General features: G+C 44.0%; 1 long non-coding RNA gene across 1 annotated transcript; it reads left to right on the top strand.

Moving 5' to 3' along the window:
• The first annotated feature begins 343 nt into the window (after nt 1–343).
• LOC310848110 lies at nt 344–7,910 on the top strand. Its single transcript, XR_014566169.1, has 3 exons — nt 344–812; nt 4,269–4,413; nt 5,983–7,910. It is a non-coding gene; the product is annotated as an uncharacterized lncRNA (long non-coding RNA).
• The last annotated feature ends 988 nt before the right edge of the window (nt 7,911–8,898 follow it).

The following is an 8,898-nucleotide window of genomic DNA, read 5'->3' as shown; positions in this document are numbered from 1 at the left end:
TTTTATATATGTTGGAAGCTGCCCAGAGTAACTGGGGCAACCCAGTAAGATGTGTGGGATATAAATAGTAACATCATCATTATTGAATGGGACGTCCCTATTTTCATCGGAGAAATGTTGGAGGGTATGGTCCTGCCTCTCAGTGTTTTTAACTGATGAGTGAAGTAAGAGCTGTGATTGATAGGTGAGTCATTTGGACACTAAGCAACAGGAATCCCTAGGGTCCTGAAGAAGTTCCACTTTCCCATCCCCTCTGGTGCACTGTCCCTGCTTCAGTCTTATTTTCTACTGCTTAGAGCAGGCATAGGCAAATTCAGCCCTCCAGATGTTTTGGGACTACAACTCCCAACATCCCTAGCTAACAGGACCAGTGGTCAGGTGTTAAATGTTTGGAAAAAGTCAGAAACCCAAGGCAGTATAAGTTCCTCAACTACGTTTATTTAACATTTGTTAGTGACAACAGCTCACTCATAGGAAAACAAGAACCAAACTGACTGGACAACACAATAATAATGCCGAGCATGAACTGACCGTTGACAGTTGAAAGTGCATGCACTTATTTGCCATTAGAATGTTCGTCTACCAATACTGATATGATTGGTTAGAACACGCCTTGTAACATAAAATGTGTTAAACCCAATACCATCCCTAGCTAACAATACCAGTGGTCAGGGATGATGGGAGTTGTGGTCCCAAAACATCTGGAGGGCCAGGCTTGCCTATACCTGGCTTAGAGCCTCCATAGTTTGGCCTTCCTTTTTTTCTTAGTAACTATGATGCATCTATCCTGTGATGGGTTTGTCTGAGATCAGGTAGTCCCTAGATTTTATTTTCTCCAAATACTACCACACAATAAGTGGGTGTGGATGTTAAAGAATCCCCCTTTCCCCCAAAATAGCAAATGTGAAAACTTTAATGTTGATTCTTGCTCTGGGATTGTGTGGACAATGATGAGGAGGTTATAAGTAATTTAGATAAACAAATAGTATATATTAGCAATAGTTGGGGCATAACTTCCTGACATTCAGAACACATCTTAAGGCAGCCCTTTTCAGGGAAGTTTTTAATGTGTAACATTTTAGTGTATTTTTGGTTTTTGTGGAAGCTGCCCAGAGTGGCTGCGGAAACCCAGCCAGATGGGTGGGGTACAAATAATATATTATTATTATTATTATTATTATTATTATTATTATTATTATTAAGTGTCTGCATACCTCCAACATTTCTCTGATGAAAATAGGGCTGTCCTAAGGAAAAGTGGGACATTCCAGGATCAAATCTGAAACTGGGAAGAGCTGTAAATCTAGGACTGTCCCTGGAAAATAGGGACACTTGGAGGGTCTGTGTCTGCCACTCTGGAAGGGATTGCTGTGTCTCAACCACTGTGGACAGATATCTTCTGATTCTACTACCTTTGCAGAATGATTTTGAGATTACCAGATTGTAATGTATACAGAACAAAAGAAGCAATCATTTGCAAAGTGCTGTTTCAGAGCAGTGATTTGCTTGCAAGTCCCCCCCCCTTTTCCATTGCATTTTAAGTGCCTTTGCTTGCCCTAATGTATAATGCCCTATCAAGGGTTTCAAGAGAGAGAGAGAGAGAGTGCAGCACAGAGCCAGCAAATGTATACCATTGATATGGGACATGGGTGACACTGTGGTCTAAACCATTGTGCCTCTTGGGCTTGCCGATCTGAAGGTTGGCGGTTTGAATCTGCTTGACGGGATGAGCTCCCGTTCCTCTGTCCCAGCTTCTGCCAACCTAGCAGTTCAAAAGCACACCAGTGCAAGTAGATAAATAGCTACCGCTGCGGCAGGAATGTAAACGGCACTTCCATGCACTCTGGCGCTTGTAATGATGTCCCGTTGTGCCAGAAGCAGTTTAGTCATGCTGGCCACATGACCTGGAAAGTTTTCTGTGGACAAATGCTAGCTCCCTTGGCCTGAAAGCGAGATGAGCGCTGCACCCCATAATCGCCTTTGACTGGACTTAACCGTCCAGGGGTCATTTACCTTTTACCTTTACCTTTTACCATTGATATGCAGTGATGGTGAGAGATGAGGAAAAGAACTCCAGTATCAAGTAGCTTTGGTTTCTATGCAGGCTTGAGGTGGTGGTTTGTCTTAAATTTAATGTGCCTTTGAAGCTGGCAGTCATTTGTGTGCTTATCTCCCAATATCTTATGTATCTAAAATTGGATTTTTGAGTACAAAGCTGACATGTTATGTATAGTTGCATATAAAATATTCATTCTCAAACTCTTGCTGACACAATGCTTTCATTCTCCATGGGTCTTGTGGAATGTGGTCTCAGATATTGTGGCAGATTAGAAATCAGCCTGCCTCAACCGTTGTGTCCTTTACTTCAAGGTCTCCCAGGGCATCTACCCATGTGATAAGGCATGAGAGACCAGTTTTCAGGACGGAATCCATGCATGACACAGCCTGCCTAAACCAGAGGGCAAGGACTGAAAGATTAGTAATATGCGGGAAGATGAAACATTAATTTGATGGAAAGGGCAATCAGAGAAACCAAACTGTGAATTGATCTGTTTATAGTTGACTAGAACGGGGTGGGGGGGGGGGGAGAGAGAGAGAGAGAGAGAGAGAGAGAAGAAAAAAGGTGGGCGCTGATGAAAGAGCACGCTTTTCAGAGTGAACTGCTTTTGAAATGAATGTCAGCTCCTTGATTCGTATTGAGAGGTATCCAGAAATCCTTTACTCGGGAGGCTGATCAGATGTGGCAGCTTCTGCAACAAGCAGCTTGCCCAGTGCTATGAAGAAGAAACCGCTGACAAGAGTGTGTCTGCGATGGTCATTTATGCTAAGAGTCAAAGTGGATGTCCTCATCAATGAGCAGATGACATGTTAAATAAGTCCTAGGGTCGAATGACTGGCAGGCAGGAAACAGGGCATGAACGCGATTCCAGATTGCTAGTTTCTAAATTCAGTCCAGCTTCTTTCAAGCTTCTATGGCCAACACTTATTAAGCACTATGCTGGAGCAGTAGTGGGTTTATTCTATGGGCGTAAAAGCAAGGACAAGGCAAACAGACATGGCACTTCTCTGCCAAGGCGGAGAACGCAGAATGACACCAGCGCTTCCTTCTCCCTCAGTATCCTCCAAAAACCCAGAGAGGTCGTCTCCCCTCCCCTGTCCCACAAAAACTGCCCAGGCAATGCATACCCTCCAACATTTCTCTGGGCAGCTTCCAACGCATATAAAACATAATAAAACATTAAACATTTAAAAACTTCCCTGTACAGGGCTGCCTTCAGATGTCTGCTAAAGGTTGTATAGTTACTTATCTCCTTGGACAAATGGCCTGATTCTGTATATGGCAGTTTCCTATGTTTTACTTATTTGCTATGTCAGCTGGCTACTTTTAAAAAAAAAATTGTTTTAAAGCTTTTAATTATGACTTGGGGGGAACTTTGGCCCTGTCCTATAGCATAACAATATCTAAGTATATAAGATAAATATATTTCCTTAAAAGCAAATTTGATTATAAAAAATTCACAAATCAGTCAATGGATATTACAAGTTTAGGGCAGATATATTGGGAAGAAACATATAATGTCCATTCTAAATATATTCTGTGAATATATATTTGAGCGAGAATGATATAAAATGTACAGTATAGGCTATAAATTCTAGAACAGGTGTAGCTGGTGTAAATATATTTCCTTATCTCACTGATTGGATTTTGCACCTCCCTGCAAGATTTCTGTGTACCAGGAGAGAGAAAGAGGTTATGTGTACAGATGGTTAACTGCTGAAATGCCCAGAAGGTTCAACTCATCTGTGCTTGCGAAGATGAGGAGAATTTTCCACTGACTAATTCGCAGGTGTTTTGAAAGCTCTGGATTACATTCAGGTTTTGCTGTTCTGTTTTGTTTGATCAAATGCCTTAGGTTAGATGTTGAAAATGTGAATATATTATTATTATTATTATTATTATTATTATTATTATTATTATTATTATTATTTCCAAGTGATTATAAGAGCATCAGTACTGCTCTCTAGAGAAAAACGGGGTGCAGAGAAACCTTTTGGCATTTGGACCTCACAGCCATTACAAACTGATGCCTTGGGCTTCCACTGTCCCTGGGCTGCCTCTCCTTTTGCATGACACATTGCATCGCCTCAGGTCAACGACTTAGAGCTCGCCTGCCCATCGTCATCATGGTCATAATTTGGCAAGCAATAATAATTATTTTCCGCCTTATGCTAGGCCTTTCTCTTGCTCTGTCCTGCGCTCTTTTTAGCCTACAACCAGAAGGGCAGCAAAAACAAGCAGGTGTTTAGGAAGCTTGGCTGCTGAAAAGCGATGCACAAGTGTCACTCTCCACTAGAGTAGGCTGTGTTGGCGCTGCACTCTGGCTGTTATCCGTCGACAGTGAGCAGGAAGAGGTAACACAATGCTTCTTTTAATAACAAGTTTAATAGTGAGCTGGATGAGTAAAATTAAGGGCTACACTCAACAGCACGGCACGATTATGGGCTTATGCAGATGACAGGTGAATCTGTATCTCAGCTTATTATCCTATGCATGCTTACATGAGATAAAGCCCTGTTTAACTCAGTGGTACTTATTCTGAGTAGCCATGCAAAGGCTACTCAGTGTCTACCTACAGTGTGTGTGTATGTAGATACACCTGTGTTAAGGTTTACACATTATTATAATCTAGGTAGATGCATACTGAAGAAGCGGGGTGTGTGTGCGTGTGCGTGTGCGCGCACAGTCTTTCTAGAACTAAGTAAGAACCAACCCAGTTGAGAAATGTTAATTTGGTTTTCATGTAGAAGCACAACCATGGTTTTATATCTTCATATAACTAGGGGCGGAGGAAGGGGGGAGGTGGAGGTGGGGGTGGAGCGCCCTGGGTGTATTCACTGAGGGGGGTTACATTCGGCACACTGCTCACCCACGACTCCCAAGCCTACCCTAAGCCATCGGGGGAAGGGAGGGAGCTGCACCACTTTGCCGGGGGCATTCCCCCCTTCCCGCTTCATTTTGACAGCTTGGGGGAGGCTTGGGAGTCATGGGCAGGTGGCATGCCAAATGTCCACCATTGACGACTCGCTCCACTCCCATGGGTGACTCACTCTGCCTCCGGCTACAGGGCGCTCACACTGCTCCGTGCGCCCAAGTGGCTATCCCGCACCTGAGAGAGCCTCAGGAGCACATCTGCCTTGGGCAGCGCAGGCATATGCTCCGCTGCATATGACATCTTCGTGTCTGGAATTTTATAAAAAGCTTTTCTTCAAAACATTTAAATTAGCGCTCCTCCACTGGAAGAGTACAGTGGTACCTCGGGTTAAGTACTTAATTCGTTCCGGAGGTCCATACTTAACCTGAAACTGTTCTTAACCTGAAGCACCACTTTAGCTAATGGGGCCTCCTGCTGCCGTTGCGCCACCGGAGCCCGATTTCTATTCTCATCCTGAAGCAAAGTTCTTAACCTGAAGCACTATTTCTGGGTTAGCGGAGTCTGTAACCTGAAGCGTATGTAACCCGAAGTACCACTGTACAGTGAATGAATTCTTAACTTTCAAAAATTGTTGCGCATAACAATTACTAACAAAATTCGCTGCTTTTTTGTCTTTCTTTTTAAACATAAGATCACCAGATGTATAGGATTGTCTATCCTATACATTTCTACTCAGAATTAATTTTAATTGGGTGTTCCAAACATAGAAGCATAGAATTGTAGAGCTGGAACCTTGGTCAAGGTACCACTGTATAAGATAAGGAGAAGGAGCTCTGTGGGCTCTGTGGGGGTGGGGCAGTGGACTCCCAGATGGGAAGTTGGGGTTATATAAGAATGAGGTTGGGGCCCTCTGGAAAAGAGGCATTGGTAACACAGAAAAGTATCCTGGTCAATGTCAGTTTCACATATTATAAGACAGTTGGAGGCAGGACCATGCATGGAAATGCTTTTAGGAATCTCTCTCTTAATTGTCACGTTTCATTGTTAGAAATGGAAGCTGGGCCCAAAGCCTAATGAACAGGAGTTCCTGTGTGGAAAGTGAACTGGGAAGGGGCTGCAACTGCTTTGGGGATTCCGCTTTCCCATTCTTGTGCAAATGGTGAGGACAGAGGTCCCCTTCAGTTTCTCATGAACGTAGCATCAAACAACTCCGAGCTTCTCAAAACAGCAGCAGCAGAATCTTATTTCAGCAAAGAAGGGGGACAAATAATGAAAAACAGCTTCCGAAAGGTTGCTCGGCAGTGTGAGAACTTGGCCCTGCAGTTCACAGCATTCCAGTAAACAGAGTGCCAGAAAAATAATAATCGGGATATACTGAGCTGAGGTAATGCTGGCAAGAAGCTACGAAAGCCTAACAAAAGACCTCCCCCCTCCCCACCCCCGCCTGCAAAGAACTGCTCTTCATTGCCTTGTGTTTTCCTGTCAGAAGAGGCTGTGGGGCTTGTTTCCTGGCAACGTGCCCCAGCTCCTTCGCTCCGCTGAGACCCATCTACCCCTAGGGGGAGCCCATCGGCTGTCAGCCTCCAGCAAGAACCTGTGTTTAACTAGCTCCTTCTGGGATGCAGGCGAGCTTTCTGAGAGCACAATTAGAGCATCTGTCATGAGCAGCAGAACCAGTGCGAGGTGGCGAAAGGTTTTGGTGGCTGCTGGAGTCTTTTACAGCTAAATCATTGGGAAGTGCATAGAGGCCTGTTTGGATGACCCGTCCCTCTTCCTCACCTATCTTTTTTTTTTATTTTAAAGGGAAGGGGGAGTTGTGTAAAAACCCACGCGATAAATCTTTCCTGCTTGTCAGAGATTTCAAGTAAACAAAATAATAGTTCTCAGGAAAGGTTTATGCTAAAACATAGAAATTTCCTCCCCTTTTAAGGTTGCGGGTGTTTATTGCTTTTTCAATGTACGTTAGCCAACGCTGCACTTTTTCTTTTTAACAAAAAAAGCATCTTAGAGATTCTACAGGCAACTTACAGCCTAAATTTCTGCAACCAGCTTCCCAAGCCTCCACTGATTCTCCATTTCTCCCCCCACTTTTCTTTGGATCATGTGTTCACCAGCGGGTACTGTGACCAGTGTCGACCTTTTACCTTTGAGAGTTTAGTAAAAGAAGGAATATACAGGTGCAGATTACAATGCTGCCATCAACAGAGGTGAACTTGCTGAAATTCTCCCTTCTGCAGCTCTGGCCTGCATTGCATCTGGTCACTGTGCATACATCACTGTCCAGCCAGCCAGATTTGCGTTAGAAGGAACCATTGCCGCAGAAGCACTGACACATAGAACAGGTGATAACTCCCCAAATTGCCCAGCCTACAATTTAACTAAGTTACATTTCTATGATTGAACAGCAGAGAAGGGGGGGCATAGCATAGAAGAGGAAAGAAGTGCTTTCCTCGAACAAAACAAGAATCCTCCATCTAGGATGCACTACATTTATTTCAGGATTTATAAATTGCTTCCCAACATATGTCTTCAAAGTGGTATACAAGAGAACTACTTATATATGACATATATAATAAAAATGAACTATACATAACAATCTAAAAAAAATATTCGAAGCATCAAATTACAAAATTCTACATAGCATACAATATAAAAGGGCTGAGTCACTCTTCGGGGAAAGCTCTCTTAGATAATTTATCAACAGCTGCCTAATGCTGGGTGCTTGTTGAAGTTCAGTTGGAATCTGAGTCCACAGATCAGCTATATGCATGTAAGAGGCAGGGCCGGTCCACCCATGAGGTGGGTTGAAACAGTTGCCTCAGCGGTGGGAACCCCCAAAGTGGCACCTCCATGAGCACCCCACCCACCCTGCCACCTCCACCAGTGTCAGAGAAATGGGGCCAGCATTGGCACCATTTCCGACAAGTTCTTTTTTCTCCTTTTCCTTTTTATTAAAGATTTTCTTGATTTACAAAAGTGTGTGCAATGTCTCTCTCTCTCGTATCCCCCCCCCCATCTAACATTTTTACAAATCATTTCATTTGTTGAGACATTAGGAAGAAAAGGGGGAAAAAGGTGGAGAGGGGGGAAAGATGGGTGGGGGTGGGGTTGGGGTTGGGTGGCGATGTTTCTATTTTACTTACTATATGTAGGGTTTGGTGTCAGCATTGCTTGTGCAGGTTCTTTGCTGTTCACTTGTATTCCTTTGGTGGTGAGAGAGGTTGGGGTTGACCTATGGTGTGGTTATTCATTTGTGGTTGGCTGTGGTGATCTTTGTTTTCATGTGTGAGTGGGGTGGGTGGTTGTTTTGGATCAGGTTAGCCATATTAATTTGTATGTTGTTGGTGGATTTTTGTCGTTGTCTTGTTGGGCTGTGTATGTGATAAAGGGGAGCCATACCGGGGTGAAGCTGTCTTCTTCTATTTGTCCCCGTGTCAGTTTCAGTTTATTGGTTAATTTTTCTAGTAGGGCTGTTTCCCATACTATTTGCTACCATTGGTCCATGCTTACTCCTGACAGGTCTCTCCAGTGTCTGGCTATGATGCTTCTGGCTGCTGAATATAGGTGGGTTATGAGTTCTTTGTGGTGTAAGTGGGCATTTCCGGCAAGTTCTCAATGGCAGAGCAGTGGCAGCAGGGCGGCACTTCTCATTTCACCTCAGGGATGTGCCAGCCCTGTGAACAGGGCCTTATGCTAGAGCTGGATGTGCTGGGTTGCTCTTGAAGAAGGATTTTTAAACAAAGAAGCATTGGGCTCTGTCAGTTCAGATCAATAAACTTGGAGGAATTCAATGTAACTTCCAACCCTCCAGAGTGGATTTAGAGGAGGCACAGGGGCACACAGGTAAAGGAGAGGGGGAGAGAGCCCTGTGGCATTAGCGGGAATCATAGCTCTGGCTTCCACTATCAGAATGGGTTCGTTGAATCCACCTCACTGTATCTTGGCATTCATTATGGCCTTGTGA

Source organism: Podarcis gaigeae (genome assembly GCF_964106915.1).
Source record: "Podarcis gaigeae genome assembly, chromosome: 7".
NCBI classification, from domain to species: domain Eukaryota; kingdom Metazoa; phylum Chordata; class Lepidosauria; order Squamata; family Lacertidae; genus Podarcis; species Podarcis gaigeae.
The sequence above is the reverse complement of the archived record's forward strand: the minus strand, read 5'-3'. Positions and strand labels throughout refer to the sequence as shown.